Below are 15,884 nucleotides of genomic sequence, written 5' to 3' on the forward strand. Positions count from 1 at the left end.
AAAACTAAGTGCTCAGGTGTACTATCTGGGTCAAGGGACCCCAAGAAGATAGCACGCTGCCCTCAGAAAGGTGGCGGGGCCCTGACCACCAGGGCTTTGATACCCGACACCAGAGATCCTCAGGACCTCTGCAGTCTCTGCCTTGGGACTTCTCAGCCACCACAATACAACCAGATAATCAGCCAGTTATTACTTACTCTCTCAGACATTCTCTCACTACTCCCACACACACGCTCACTGGACTTGCCTTGAAGCAGAAGCGTTAGTGGTGCTTTATTAAAAACAGACACGACAAGCAATCATGTCTCATCTCTTAACAGGACTAGAGAGAATGCCATCTTCCTCCCTCGCCTCCAGACCCAGCCCTTGCAATTCACCTCAGTGCTGCTGCCAGGAGCAAAGAAAGTGCAAACAGGATCATGTGACCCATCTCATTTAATACTGAGGCTAGAGCATTCCTGGCAGTTGATTGAAGTCCAAACTCCTGCTCAAAGCGTTCAAGGGCTTTCACAATCTATTGCCAATCTACCTTTGCAGCAGTATCCTCAATAGTGTCTCCTCATACACTGGGGGCTCTGGCCTCCCCAGACAGCTCACTGTCCTCTTGAGATGCTGCATATTTTCATCATATATGATTTTCCGTTCACTATTCTATTTACCTAGAATCTATCCCCTCCTCACCTTCTCCACCTGATGAACTCTCAGTGATTCTTGGAGAAGAGACTCAAATGTAATTCATCCTTCTGATCCTTTCCCCAGCCATCCCAGGCCAAATTAACCACTACTTCTGCACCCCTATGAGCTACACTCATAATGGTTTTCGAAGGTAATAGGTGGCAAAACCAAGACCCAAATCAGGTCTTCTCACTCTAAATCCTAAGGTCTTTCTGCTATGCCACACTGCCAAAGGAATCGTGCTTCAATTTGGAATCCCTAGATAGCTGACCAAAGGTGGGTACCCAGTAAATGTGCCTTGGGTGAATGAATGATACCCTATAGGTACTTTCCAGCATCCACCCACATTCTATCCTCCAAAGTAGAATGTACAAAGGAAACTTAGCTTTTCAGATGCAACCAACTCCTGAGGTACTATGAGTCATTAATCATGCCCCAATTTAGCAACACCACAAATATATGCCATGTAATCATATAGGTCCTCCAATGAAGCTCATGGTGCTTGTTTAGCCAGGGAAAAGGGAGAGAAGAAAAAGATAGCAATGTGTAATGTTTAGGGAGAGCCCTGGCCCAAAGAAGCATTTCCCTTTCAACTCCTTAATACACCTCTTTATATAGCCAGTGAGCATCTGAGCTCTCCAGGGGCCAGGGGCCAAGTCTGAACTGAAAGTATCACATGCTATTTTGAAGAATGAAGCCAGGGTGTCCACGATAATATAAACACAGAGACAAATAGGACAAGCAGGCCCTAAGAAGAGAGGCCAAGCCCAAGACTGTCAAAGGATTTTGGACTGTGAATCTACTCTCTTGTCAAAGGGGGAAAAAAAAGTAGAACATTTAATAAAATAATAAACTCCTTGATTTTACCTTTTCACACCAAAAATCTCTCTTTAAGAAGTGGCAAATAAATTCATCCCAACTAATTTGGTGCTTAGTAGAATGTTGAGATACCAGCCCTTAAAGGAAGAAAGAACAAGCAATTCAAAATGGGCTTTCCTGCCCTAGGCTGAGAGTCTGAAATTGTCTATTTTGCCAGTGTATTCTGTCTGCCAACCTATCTGCAAAGAAAGACACCATTTAAAATTTCACATCCGCCCAAGATGGCTGTCATACAAAACCTATACACACAGGCTCCCCTCAAAGCCTGGTAAGGAATAAAGAAAGAAGAAAAACTAAGGAAATACTCTGGCAGGTCTTCTGGACTTTACAAATTCCATAAGCAAAGACTTTGCCAAGATCTACTTGACAGGATTATAGATAGTTAATAAAGCAAGGGTTTGAAGAAATTCCAATTTGTAAGAACAATTTCGTGGTTTTTTTAAATTAGTGTAATTTAAATGTAGGTATGATCATGATCTATTAGAGATGTGATATTATGGGCTATTCTCACACATGCACATCTGGAGGCTTCCCAGGTGGAGCTAGCAGTAAAGAATCCACCTGCCAATGCAAGAGATCCAAGAGATGTGGGTTCAAGCCCTGGGTCGGGAAGAACCCCTGGAATAGGAAATGGCAACCCACTCCAGTATTCTTGCCTGCAAAATTCTTTCCTGGAATGGAAAATTCCATGCACAGAGCAGCCTGGCAGGCTACAATCCATGTGGCTGCAAAGAGTCTGAGGCAACAGACCATATTTCTAGAAAAATCACTATGTCCAGAAGGTTTTCAAATTAACGTACTTTGAATGTAGGTATGATTATGATCTATTAGAGATGTGATATTATGGTTTATTCTCGCATGTGTACATTTGGAATGGCCACAACTAAGGACCATGATTAAAAGACTGATTTAATGCAATATTGTCACTCCACAGTGGAAGAAAGATGCCAGCCAACAAGACACAAAATGGTGCATCCTGAGGAATAGGGTTGGAGCTGGTTTTCAAAGACCCTATTACTACTTAGATTCTAATCTTGGACAGGAGGACTGAGTTTCTTTAGGGCCCACCCAACACCTAGCGTGCTGTAAATCCTTAATAAGTTTGCTGTTGAGTTTGTTTCTTTTTGTTGTTTAAGAAAAAAAATGACAGTGTTTAACTTGCTCTTTTATATCCAAAACACAGTACAAATCAGAGATTTGCTAATGTCTTGTTTATTCTTTTTCACTTAGTAAAAAAAAAGTGGCACATGGAGGAGAGATCAAATGGATCCTCGAAGCTGTTAAAAAGAAAATTGCGTCCCCTGCTTTAAACTTGATCACAGCCTCAGTGAGGACTTCAGACATGGGCCCTGCTGAGTTTCTCAGATTGCCATGGATTAATACAGCATAGGTAGGAATTGCACTCTTTTAGCAAATAGTTACTGAGCACTCCCACTCTTAGCCAGTCATGGTACTTTGTGCCGGGGATGCAAAGATGAGTAGGAAATGCACCCTACTCTCAAGGGAGCCACTAGGTGAATTTCATCCAGGCTGACCAGCCACTGCCCTCAGGCTAATGCCTAGGATCCCTGACTTCTGCTCTTCTCCCTCCACCCTTACATGTCTTGATCTGTCACTACCACATTGATGCCCCTTGGATCTATAAACTTGACCCTGACTTCCAACTTCTCTCAGGTTATATCAATTGACCAAAAGGTACATTTAAATTTTTCTATAAGATGCTGGAAAATCCCAAGTAAATGTTTTGGCCAACCCAATATATACCCAACCATTGCAGATGTATATCCTGCCACTGCTCCATGCATGAACTGATCCAGGCACCTTTCTTTCCCAAATTGCTCATCTATGCAAAATAGCTCCTCTTTCTAATTGTCCCCTTCCCTTTAATAGAATACTAACCCCACTCTTTTAGTTTCCCAGACTTTACTTTCCACTTCTTTTTTCAACCCTTTAATTTTTCTCACTAGGTCCTAGCATCTGCCCTTTAGGATGGCTTTGAGGTCTATTTCAGCTTTCATCACCTAGGTCCCTGCCTCACTAGCCCACAAATGAAGCAAATGTCCTCTTTGATCCTTCCAACTCACTTTTGTATAAACTGCAAGATATTTTTCCTAAAAGTATTCATTATTATTTTCCTGTTCATGAAACTCTTGGCTCTCTTTGCCTGTCTTGATATACACTCTTTAAAAACAAAAAAAAAAAACTGTCTATCATCTGATCTTTCCCTAACAATGCAATGTTACTTTTAACCACCCCTGTAATCCCCATCCTCTCTTCTAATCAAGCTAATCCATCTTGGTATCTTTGTTCAAACCGGCCCCCATATCACCAAATCACAGCCATTGTCCACATGGACATAATTCATTTAATCAAGTATTCACCAAGTACCTACTGGGTAATACACACTATGCTGGCCCTTAGGGAACAGCAGAGAACATGACAGGCTCATGTCTTGTCTTCACAAATCTTGTATTTTGTTACAACAATTTAACCTCCTGAGAAAAAGTTGGATCATTTTCTCATACTCCGTACCTTTAAAAATCTTGGTAGGGAAAATATTTTCAGGTATTTTTAAATGAAAGTATTATAAATTTAATGTGTACTTTCCTGATTAAAAAGATATCCAGCAATAGGTTTCATATAAATGAGTGTGTGTGAAACTTCTTTATAATCTCATGACCCCCTCAAGAAACCTTGTAAATCTATTTGTCCATTACAGAATTTTCCTTCTTTAAATATCTATGTTCCTTAATGTACTCCAAACAAGGACCCAGAGTTTTGCCTTATGTTTCTTTCATAGCGCTCATGACAATAAGAAACTAGTAAACTTCACAAGCATACCAGAGTGATTGACAGAGTATCCAGATTCAAATATCCACATTTAAAAACAGATCTATATAATTTAAAACCTCAGAAATCCAAAAATTCATTATAGTGAGCTTTAACCACAACAGCCAACCATACTTTCAACTAGAAGAAAATCCGTCTCTTTTGAGATGGACCTCCTTTTCAAGCCTCTGCAGTCCAGATGTATGAGGACATGCAAAAAGGAAAGGGCAGAAAATAAAGAGTAATTAGAATGTGAATGATAATATAAAGAGTCACTTCTTTCTCCCCCTAAATGATATTTTTATCTTTGGGGACTGAAATGAACTTGTCACCAGACGTCACATGAGCTATTGGAGCCAAAACCTCCAAAAGTGTTTGACAAAACTCGTAGTTTCTGACACAGCTATTTTTAGTGAGAGAACATTGTCTTAGTTTCTGCAACATTTCCCAGAACAATGGTAAGTCTGAGATCATACAGAAGGGAAGTTTATTTTGATTTAAACATTTACTCAGTGAAAGATTGAGCTGACAGCCATATTACATGCATGAAAGCCACTCCCTCCACCCCCACCAAAAAAGCAGAAGTGTTTCAAAGGGAGTCATATTGCACTAAGTTCTTCCTTGGGAGAGCAGTCTATCTGGACTGGAAAATTGGGACCAAAAGAGATAAACTGGCTTGATTCTGAATTTCTAACTTGGTCTTTAAGAACTAGAATGCTGGAACTTTACTTGTGGTCCAGGGGTTTATAATCTGCCTTGCAATTTGGGGGATGTGGGTTCAATCCCTGGTCAGGGAACTAAGATTCAACATGCCACAGAGAAACTAAGCCTACACACTGCACCTACTGGGCCCGCACGCCCCAGGGAAAGATCCCACAGGACACAGTAAAGACCCTGAGTGCAGCAGCTAAGACCCGAAGCAGGTGAATACATTAATTAGTTAAAAAAAGAGCTAGAAAGCCTTCTGATCCACTCTAAAGATCAGAGAACATTATGAAAAGCAAGTCTCACCTGGACTATTGCCTTTACATCTCTGATCTTTCTCATAACTTCCAGGTACATTCTGGAAGGGCCCTTTAAACCCCTCAAGCTGAAGTCAAACTGGAGTGGAAACTGTAAACTCTATAACTACACAAAATCTTATTACCCATTCAAATTTTTCTCATATTGTTTTAATTACATGCTGCTATCTATTTGCATACCTCTAGTTTCACAACTCCAAAGAGTATTTGTCTACAACTGAATAAGCCATAGTGCAAATTGGTTTCAAACTTCTCCCGAATAGTGCAAAATTAAATCCATGAGGTTTTTCAACAAATGTTATCTACAACCTAGAAATACATTTCCAATGTCATATAAATCAAATATCAAAATGACCATATTTTGCCCTTCCCCAACCATATCTGCAGTGTTCTTTTTTTTTATTTTATTTTTAAACTTTACAAAATTGTATTAGTTTTGCCAAATATCAAAATGAATCCGCCACAGGCACACATGTGTTCCCCATCCTGAACCCTCCTCCCTCCTCCCTCCCCATACCATTCCCATACCATTCCTCTGGGTCGTTCCAGTGCACCAGCCCCAAGCATCCAGTATCGTGCATTGAACCTGGACTGGCAACTCGTTTCATACATGATAGTTTACATGTTTCAATGCCATTCTCCCAAATATTCCCACCCTCTCCCTCTCCCACAGAGTCCATAAGACTGTTCTATACATCAGTGTCTCTTTTGCTATCTCGTACACAGGGTTATTGTTACCATCTTTCTAAATTCCATATATATGCGTTAGTATACTGCATTGGTGTTTTTCTTTCTGGCTTACTTCACTCTGTATAATAGGCTCCAGTTTCATCCACCTCATCAGAACTGATTCAAATGTATTCTTTTTAATGGCTGAGTAATACTCCATTGTGTATATGTACCACCACTTTCTTATCCATTCATCTGCTGATGGACATCTAGGTTGCTTCCAAGTCCTGGCTATTATAAACAGTGCTGCAATGAACATTGGGGTACACGTGTCTCTTTCCCTTCTGGTTTCCTCAGTGTGTATGCCCAGCAGTGGGATTGCTGGATCATAAGGCAGTTCTATGTCCAGTTTTTTAAGGAATCTCCACACTGTTCTCCATAGTGGCTGTACTAGTTGGCATTCCCACCAACAGTGTAAGAGGGTTCCCTTTTCTCCACACCCTCTCCAGCATTTATTGCTTGTAGACTTTTGGATCGCAGCCATTCTGACTGGTGTGAAATGGTACCTCATAGTGGTTTTGATTTGCATTTCTCTGATAATGAGTGATGTTGAGCATCTTTTCATGTGTTTGTTAGCCATCTGTATGTCTTCTTTGGAGAAATGTCTATTTAGTTCTTTGGCCCATTTTTTGATTGGGTCATTTATTTTTCTGGAGTTGAGCTGTAGGAGTTGCTTGTATATTTTTGAGATTAGTTGTTTGTCAGTTGCTTCATTTGCTATTATTTTCTCCCATTCTGAAGGCTGTCTTTTCACCTTGCTAATAGTTTCCTTTGATGTGCAGATGCAGTGTTATTTTTAAATGCATCCATGGATTGCCTGCAACACTATCTCTGATAACCGGGCTCAGAACTCTGAGCTTAGCCTGTACGTGATCTCTCAGAAATATTGAACTAGGAAAAAGAAACACTGAACCATTGGCCCCTGGGCACAGATCTGAGGGCGTGGTGACTCAGGGTCAAGGGGGTACTAAGGACCAGGGAGAAACTGAAGTCATGGGAAGGCTGGCCAGTGGGAAAGAAAAAATGGACTTGATGCACAGAGAAAATCAAGGGCATCACAAATGAAAGACCACAGAGCCTTCATTCTGTGAGAACTGGCTGGACTTCATTGCCTACTCCTGGATTCCCAAAAGTATGTTCTGTGTCCTTATAATAAACCCATCTATCCATAGATTAAAATGAGTTGGTCTCTCTTAAAGGCAAAGAGATGAAACAGGAATCACTGTTGATACTGTGGAAGAGACTTTTATACTCTTTGTAATAGTGGAGAAAATCAGTTTCCTCAACCTGTGTAGTAACAAAAATCACTTGGCATGTTCAAAATACAGATTATCAGGCAGCTTCCCTGGAGATTCTGACTCCAAAATTCTGACTCAGGCCCAAGAATATGCAGAGAATTCTGGGACCAACCAAGTTTGAGTCACGCTAGATTAGGTAAATCCCAAGATACTTTCCATTGCAAGGTCAACAAGTATTAATATGAACCAACCACTTCTCTATACACATTAGTTGTTCAAGCGTACAGATTTGGAATCAAAGTCATAGTGCTTGTCCTTAGGGAAAAAACCCATTTCTAGAACACACTCAGTTCAGTTCAGTCGCTCAGTCGTGTCCAACTCTTTGCGACCCCATGAATCGCAGCACTCCAGGCCTCCCTAGGTCAATCAATAGAGGAAAGCCTTAGAGACAGAGAAACAAAGCCAAACCATGTGAGTATATGCATTCGTGCCTGCATGCACTTTGATCTAATTTTAGAGATTAGAACAAATTGCTTCAAGAAACATTTGCACTATGTCTGCATTACATAATTAAACCCATATAATTTGGTAAATACATGGATTCTATCTCTTCAACACACAGAGCTGAACATTACATACTGACATGTTGCAGGGAGGAGCATGATTTCCTTGAAGACCAAGAAGAACACAGTGAAAATACGGTCAGTGAAAGGATTTGAAAGTCAAGATTCTAAAAGATGGTGCAGACCTTCGTTCATTCATTAGAATTCTAAAAAGGGGCTGTGAAAGTACTATATCCAAATTCTAGGGAAAGTGTAAGCAAATCCATAAGAAAAGCCCTGTGTGGCTTTGGGAGAATAAACAAAAACTTCAGGTTGAGTTGAGCCTTTACTTTGAGCTCAGCCTCTAGTTCTAATAGGAACTACAAATAATTCTATGACTTTTTGAGAGACATAAGTCTCTTTTGAAAGTAATCTAACCTCCTACTTAGAACATAGTCCTTCAATTCCTGGAGGCCCTGAGATAGGCAGTGTTCCAACATGGTTAGGACCTTAATACTTGAATCAAATGCTTATAGATGGACTAAATCTTAGTACTTGTGTGACTTTGGTGGGCAAGATATGCTTTCTCTGAGTATCTGTTTTCTAATCTATAAGATCGGGCAAGTGATAGTCACTCAGCTTAGTCATGTCCAACTCTTTGTGACCCCATGGACTGTAGCCCTCCAGGCTCCTCTGTCCATGGAATTCTCCAACCAAGAATACAGGAGTGGGTAGCCACTCCCTTCTCCAGGGGGTCTTCCCAATCCAGGGATTGAACTCAGGTCTCCTGCATTACAGGCAGGTTCTTTACCATCTGAGCCACCAGGGAAGCCCATAAGACGGGGAAGCCAACACTCAAAGACATGAAAATAATTCACCTGAAATGATGTAACTGGTAGGTGATGAGGCAGCACCTTAAGGTGAGGCCTCTGTTCTGCTCTGCATCTGTGCCTGAAAGCCAATCATGGAGTCAATGGAGAGGCTCCTAATACGCCAGCCTCCTGCCTGTCAAGGGGTAGGATTCTCACCCAGGAGCCTGCTGCCAGAGCCCCGACAGTGAGAGAGAAGCATCTGCCCCTCCCTGCATGCTTGAAAGACAAGCCCAGCATTCTCAGAATGCACATTACACAGTGAAAGTATTTTTAATGACTTCAGCCCTACAATACTTCAAGGTTCCCCCTTCCTCTCCAGGAAAACACAGACACTGAGCTTCCAAATGTCTCCCTAGAGAGAAAATAAACCTCATGCTCTTGTTTCTTCCAAAAGAGACTCAATTTCTTCTTGGAAAAAAAAAAATCAATCTCTTTCATCAAAAGATTAGATTTAACCCATATCCTTTCCCTGTCCAGGTTTCCTTTCAGTTTGTTTCCCTCTTAAGCAAAAGCCAGGGAACATACCCCTTCCAGCCCCCACTGAGGGCCATCAGTGGGCCTTAATCCTACCCTTCCTGCCTCCTACAGGGGCTGTGCAGCCCCATCGGCCAGCCTACTCAGGCACAGGTGGGCCAGGGGTCTCTCACCCAACAGAAGGGACAAAGCAGCAGCTCTGAGAATTTCACTTAAGGCCAGATGCAAAGAGAGACACGGTGACACAAGGGTGAAGAGCGGTGGGAGACACCAGGATTCCAAGATTACAGCCCGAGGCTCCTACTCAAGAGTCCCTCTCAGAGCCTCAAATGTCCACTTGGACGGAGGTTGTAGCCACCACAGGGAACCCCGAAGGCTCACTCAGACCCACTGGGGTGGGAAACTCGAACAAAGACATGCTGAGCCAGGTGCAGCCTCGTATCTCGGCTCAGAAGTTTTTATTTTCACTCATTCTCTTGAACAGGATTATAAATACCATTTGCAACTCTTCTCCTCCAAGGTTTTGGTGTTGTCTGAGGCGATTCTGAGGCTCAGTCCCAATGTGGGGGAAGTGGTTTCCTCCATACCAGCAAGCAAGTAATTCTCAGACACCAGTTGGTGGTCCTACTGTTCAGCTCAATTCTGACACTCTCTACATGGAGATATAATCAGAGTTCAGAGTTTAAGGCTTAGTCCTACAAGACTGTTCCCCACCCCTACCACTTCAGACCCCAATCACAAGTCCAGGTTATCACTTGTGCTTCTGAACTACCAGCTATAACTCAGAGGCCCCCACAACCCTCTCCTTAGGTTCAAATAATTTGCTTGAGTGGCTCAGAGAACTCACAGAAGCATTTTACTTACTAGATTACCAGTTTATCATAAAAGGATATAACTCAAGAACAGCCAGAAGGAAGAGACATGTAGGGCAAAGTGTGGGGAAAGATTGTGGAGCCTCTGAGCCCTCTCCAGGTGCCCCACATCTCCACGTGTTTACCAATGCCGAAATTCTCCTAATACTGTCCTTCCGGGTTTTTACGGAGACTTCATTACATAGGCATGACTGATCAAGTCATGGCCATTGGCAACCAATTCAACTTCCAGTCACCCTCCCCTGCTGGAAATCAGGGGATGAGACTGAAAATTCCAACCTTCTAGCCAATGTGCGTTCCCCTGGCAAACAGCCTCCATCCTTATATGCTTTCTGAAAGTCACCTTATTAACAAAAACCCAGTTATTGAAATAGGCCTGTCATGCATAACAAGACTCCCATATTACCTTTATGACTCTGAAGCATTTCAGGAATTGAGGACAAGAAATCAGGGTTTGGGGAGCTGTGAGTCAGGAATGATGGGTGAAGACCAAATATATATCAGAAATATATTTTGATCTCTGGAATGGCCAAATATCTACTTCTTATAAGTCACAATATTGCAGAACCAAAGGAAAGAAGAATTCTGAAGGAGCAGACCCTTCCCCAAAGTTGAGGTTCAGACCTCACTGGAGAGGGCATGACTGCCGACCGTGGATGGGGTGGAAGCTATTGGCCACAGCTGGTCAACAGGCAGCAGGGCAGCAAACCACAAGGCGGCAACCTCCCTCCTGATGAGATGCTGTCAGCTGGGGGACCACTAGCTGGAAGCTAGGTACCTGTGGGTTTCTAGATGCTGCCTTAGGAGCAGTCCAAAAATAGCACGCCAAAAAGAGAGAAGAAAGCTAGTGCTCTCTGGCAGCTAGAAAGAAAGAAATGTTCTGATAGGACAAGCAGGACCATGAACAATGGATTTGGAACTGAGTGGTAATAAAGTGATAACCGGCCAAGAGGGCTCGTTATCATCATCATCATTATCCCCATTGCCATCATTCCGTCATCACTTCTCTCGTGGACTCATTTGCCAAAGTGAAGTGAAAGTGGAGATGGAGGGATGGAGGCCTTGATGGGTGCCCCACCTCAACTCTCTGTGAGCCGAGCTCATTGGCTAAGCTTGGAGACAAGAGCAGAGGGTTTAGAAAATGGCACCAAGAACTACCGAAAGTCTGGACCTTTGTGCTCGTCACACCAGGACCTGTGAGGCTCTCTCTCCTTGCTAAGCTCACCCACACTCAGGGAAAGCTTCCCTAACTATGAGAGTCACTAATTGCCCTTCCAACAGGATTCACCCAACCCCAAGAGCTATGTAAGCAATATAGAGGCCCAGAAAAGCACTGGTAAAAAAAGGAAACCTATTTTATGTCTGTCTGTCTTCCCACCAGAGGGTCCCTGGTAGCCTTTGTAAGCAACATGAGAAGACAGTCTTACATCATCAATCCTGAACATGAAGGAATATGACGCTGACCCACCTCAAAACAAGGAGATCCGAATTACTCATAAAGGAAAATGTTCACAATTGTATGAAGATCATATTTGATTTGATATCATCTTGGAACAAAGGTTCGTCTAGTCAATGCTATGGTTTTTCCTGTGGTCATGTATGGATGTGAGAGTTGGACTGTGAAGAAGGCTGAGCGTCAAAGAATTGATGCTTTTGAACTGTGGTGTTGGAGAAGACTCTTGAGAGTCCCTTGGACTGCAAGGAGATCCAACCAGTCCATTCTGAAGGAGATCAGCCCTGGGTGTTCTTTGGAAGGAATGATGCTAAAGCTGAAACTCCAGTACTTTGGCCACCTCATGCGAAGAGTTGACTCATTGGAAAAGACTCTGATGCTGGGAGGGATTGGGGGCAGGAGGAGAAGGAGACGACAGAGGATGAGATGGCTGGATGGCATCACTGACTCGATGGACATAAGTCTCAGTGAACTCCGGGAGTTGGTGATGGACAGGGAGGCCTGGCGTGCTGCGATTCACGGGGTCGCAAAGAGTCGGACACAACTGAGCGACTGATCTGATCTGATATGGAACAGCTACAAAGACTCCTCTTTAAAATAAGATACATTCTGATGGCTTCAGCATCACCCTGCTTGTAACCCCTTAAGGTATTTTCTGCTCCCAGCTCCTACAGGGAGGTGACAGCATGTGCCACAGTTCGGATAAAATTGAAGGCAACTTTAGAGGGAAGGCCCTTAGGGCCTCGATCATATTTCCCTTACCAGCATGTGCCAAGGACAGGCCTGGGAGGCCACAGCACTGGGGGCCCTGAGTGGGAAGCCATTGGAGGCCACACAGGAGGCAGTAATAACCCATCAACATTCAATAAACAATCCCAGGACCAAAATAACTGGGAAATGATGACATGCAGAAATAAAGTGACAGGCCTGGTGTCCAGAAATTTCCCTTTGAGGAAGAGAATGAGCGGCCTCCTATCTGACTGTGGGATTGGCAGGGAAGGAGGTGTGTATTTCAGCACAGCATGTATAGCTGTGCTGCAGGCCAGGCTCAGCAGCAGTTTTCCACCTACATTTTTGAGGCATTTTCAATCTCTTCCAAAAGGACATTTCTCAAATAACCTGCCTGCAAACCCCATTGCCACTCAGGACATGCTTTTCTTTCTCAAGGAGGTGCCACCAGCAAGCTGCCAAGGGCCGTGGTACTCAGCCAACCTGGGAGAGCCTGGCTGAAACCTTCATTGGAGATTTTCAGAATCACAAGGCTCATAGGGCAAGGTGGGCTGGGTTCATGTTACAAAGGAATACCTTTAATTCAACAGCTTATCTTCACCCCCAGGGCTCCGTGTGATGACGGGACTGTCTGAAAACACACTGTGGGTTAACAGTAAGAAGTGGATCTGGCATCACCTTCTCCCTCACCTCAGGCCCAGCTTCCTCCCCACCCAACACTGCATGCAGATACCTAAGAAAACACTCAGAGCTTAGTATCCAGATAATCTTGTGTTTTGCCTGTCTGCTCTGTGTCCAACCAGTCATGAAAAATTGCTTCAGTTGAATAGGGTAGGGGAGGAGTTGTGTTAGAATGATGGCCAGGGTTAGGGCAAGGGGGAGAGTCTAAATCAGGATGACGGTCAACAAAGTAGTCCAGGAAAATAGATGGACACCTTTCCCCAATGCATCTCAATTGTTATTTTCACCTGGCCTGTCCTAAAACCATTGCTCCTTGCATATTAATGATATGAACAAAATTAGTAGATTGGAACATAAACCGACAAGCTCTAAAAGAAGAGCATGTACCTTAGTCACTCTGCAGTCTCAAAGTACCAAAGCCAGTGGCCAGTATGCCTCTGTCATCCATGGCTGTGTCACAAACCACCCCAAAATGCTTAAAGGAATACCCATTTGCTTGCATGCAAATGCAATTCAATTCATCCCATTCACTCCTTCCCACCCTTTCCTTCCCTGCTTATGTCCACAAGTCCATTTTCTACATCTGCGTCTCTGCTTGTTGCTGTTATTCAGTCACTAAGTTGTGTCCAACTCTTTGTGACCCCATGTACTAGAGCACGCCAGGCTCCTCTGTCCATGGGATTTCCCAGGCAAGAATACTAGAGTGGATTGCCATTTCCTTCTTCCTGCATCTCTATCCCTGCCTTACAAATAGGCTCATCAGTACCATTTTTCTAGATTCCATATATATATGTATATAGTAATAAATGATATTTGTTTTTCTCCTTCTGACTTACTTCACTCTGTATGACAGACTCTAGGTTCTGAAGGACAGGGAAGCCTGGCATGTAGCAGTTCATAGGGTCACAAAGACCTGGAATTGACCTAGCGACTTAACAACAAGGTTCATCCACATCACTACAAGTATGACCCAATTTCATTCCACTTCTTAATGAAGAGCAGCAAAATGGAATTGTAAAGAGTGTGGACCAAGGGAGGTGGGGTCCCTTGTTGGTCAATTTTTACAATTTGCTCCATGGTGCTTGTCACAGGGAAGGACAGTCTGGTATAATGGAGGGGGAAGTAGACCCAGGAGCTGGTGGTGAGATGTGAGTGAGTGTGGCCTCAGGCAAGTCACCTCTTGAGCTTCTAATAATAAGGAACTTTCCTCTTCTCTATGCCAGCAAATTTGGAAAACTCAGCAGTGGCCACAGGACTGGAAAAGATCAGTTTTCATTCCAAGCCCAAAGGAAGGCAATGCCAAAGAATGCTCAAACTACCACACAATTGCACTCATCTCACACACTAGTAAAGTAATGCTCAAAATTCTCCAAGCCAGGCTTCAGCAATATGTGAACCATGAACTTCCTGATGTTCAAGCTGGTTTCAGAAAAGGCAGAGGAACAAGAGATCAAATTGCCAACATCCGCTGGATCATGGAAAAAGCAAGAGAGTTCCAGAAAAACATCTATTTCTACTTTATTGACTATGCCAAAGCCTTTGACTGTGTGGATCACAATAAACTGTGGAAAATTCTGAAAGAGATGGGAATACCAGACCACCTGATCTGCCTCTTGAGAAATTTGTATGTAGGTCAGGAAGCAACAGTTAGAACTGGACATGGAACAACAGACTGGTTCCAAATAGGAAAAGGAGTTCGTCAAGGCTGTATATTGTCACCCTGCTTATTTAACTTATATGCAGAGTACATCATGAGAAATGCTGGACTGGAAGAAACACAAGCTGGAATCAAGATTGCCAGGAGAAATATCAATAACCTCAGATATGCAGATGACACCACCCTTATGGCAGAAAGTGAAGAGGAACTCAAAAGCCTCTTGATGAAAGTGAAAGAGAGTGAAAAAAATGGCTTAAAGCTCAACACTCGGAAAACGAAGATCATGGCATCTGATCCCATCACTTCTTGTGAAATAGATGGGGAAACAGTGGAAACAGTGTCAGACTTTATTTTTCTGGGCTCCAAAATCACTACAGATGGTGACTGCAGCCATGAAATTAAAAGACGCTTACTCCTTGGAAGGAAAGTTATGACCAACCTAGATAGCATATTGAAAAGCAGAGACATTACTTTGCCAACAAAGGTTCGTCTAGTCAAGGCTATTGTTTTTCCTGTCGTCATGTATGGATGTGAGAGTTGGACTGTGAAGAAGGCTGAGTGCTGAAGAATTGATGCTTTTGAACTGTGGTGTTGGGGAAGACTCTTGAGAGTCCCTTGGACTGCAAGAAGATCCAACCAGTCCATTCTGAAGGAGATCAGCCCTGGGTGTTCTTTGGAAGGAATGATGCTAAAGCTGAAACTCCAGTACTTTGGCCACCTCATGTGAAGAGTTGACTCATTGGAAAAGACTCTGATGCTGGGAGGGATTGGGGGCAGAGGAGAAGGGGACGACAGAGGATGAGATGGCTGGATGGCATCACTGACTCGATGGACGTGAGTCTCAGTGAACTCCGGGAGTTGGTGATGGACAGGGAGGCCTGGCGTGCTGCGATTCATGGGGTCACAAAGAGTCGGACACGACTGAGCGACTGATCTTCTCTAGCATAGGAATAGGATAGAGTGACTTGGTTAGAGAATACAAATGAGATAACTAAATTAAAAACACATTGAGACTGCAGGGTATGATGTAATTCTAACCATTCTGAATCCAAATACTAACGTTGTGTCAGTTTATTGATGCCATCTTTCCTCTTAAACAACATTCAAGGCAAACAGTGGGTGGCTGCCAGGGGGCATTTTAAGAGTCCTAAGAATAGCTGTCTTGTCTAACAAGCTGAGGCTTCAGGCCTAGCTTGGCCACTTTCTCATGAGGAATCATTTGATCTTTCTGA

At 43.3% G+C, this 15,884-nt stretch overlaps 1 protein-coding gene across 45 annotated transcripts in view; it reads right to left on the reverse strand.

Annotated features, from left to right (window-relative positions):
- Positions 1–15,884, reverse strand: part of LOC129621202 (uncharacterized) — a 488,210-nt gene that overhangs the window by 409,917 nt on the left and 62,409 nt on the right. For 2 of the 45 annotated variants that reach the window (XR_008699125.1, XR_008699102.1), the window contains exon 4: positions 12,891–12,945. The exons of 40 other annotated variants lie outside the window; for them this stretch is intronic. The gene's annotated coding sequence lies outside the window, so the exon portion shown is untranslated. Of the gene's footprint in view, positions 1–9,756; positions 9,913–12,890; positions 12,946–15,884 lie in introns of all 45 variants that reach the window. 3 more of the 45 variants (XR_008699121.1, XR_008699124.1, XR_008699126.1) reach the window with 2 other exon arrangements.

This window comes from Bubalus kerabau, chromosome 10, assembly GCF_029407905.1.
Source record: "Bubalus kerabau isolate K-KA32 ecotype Philippines breed swamp buffalo chromosome 10, PCC_UOA_SB_1v2, whole genome shotgun sequence".
NCBI lineage: Eukaryota > Metazoa > Chordata > Mammalia > Artiodactyla > Bovidae > Bubalus > Bubalus kerabau.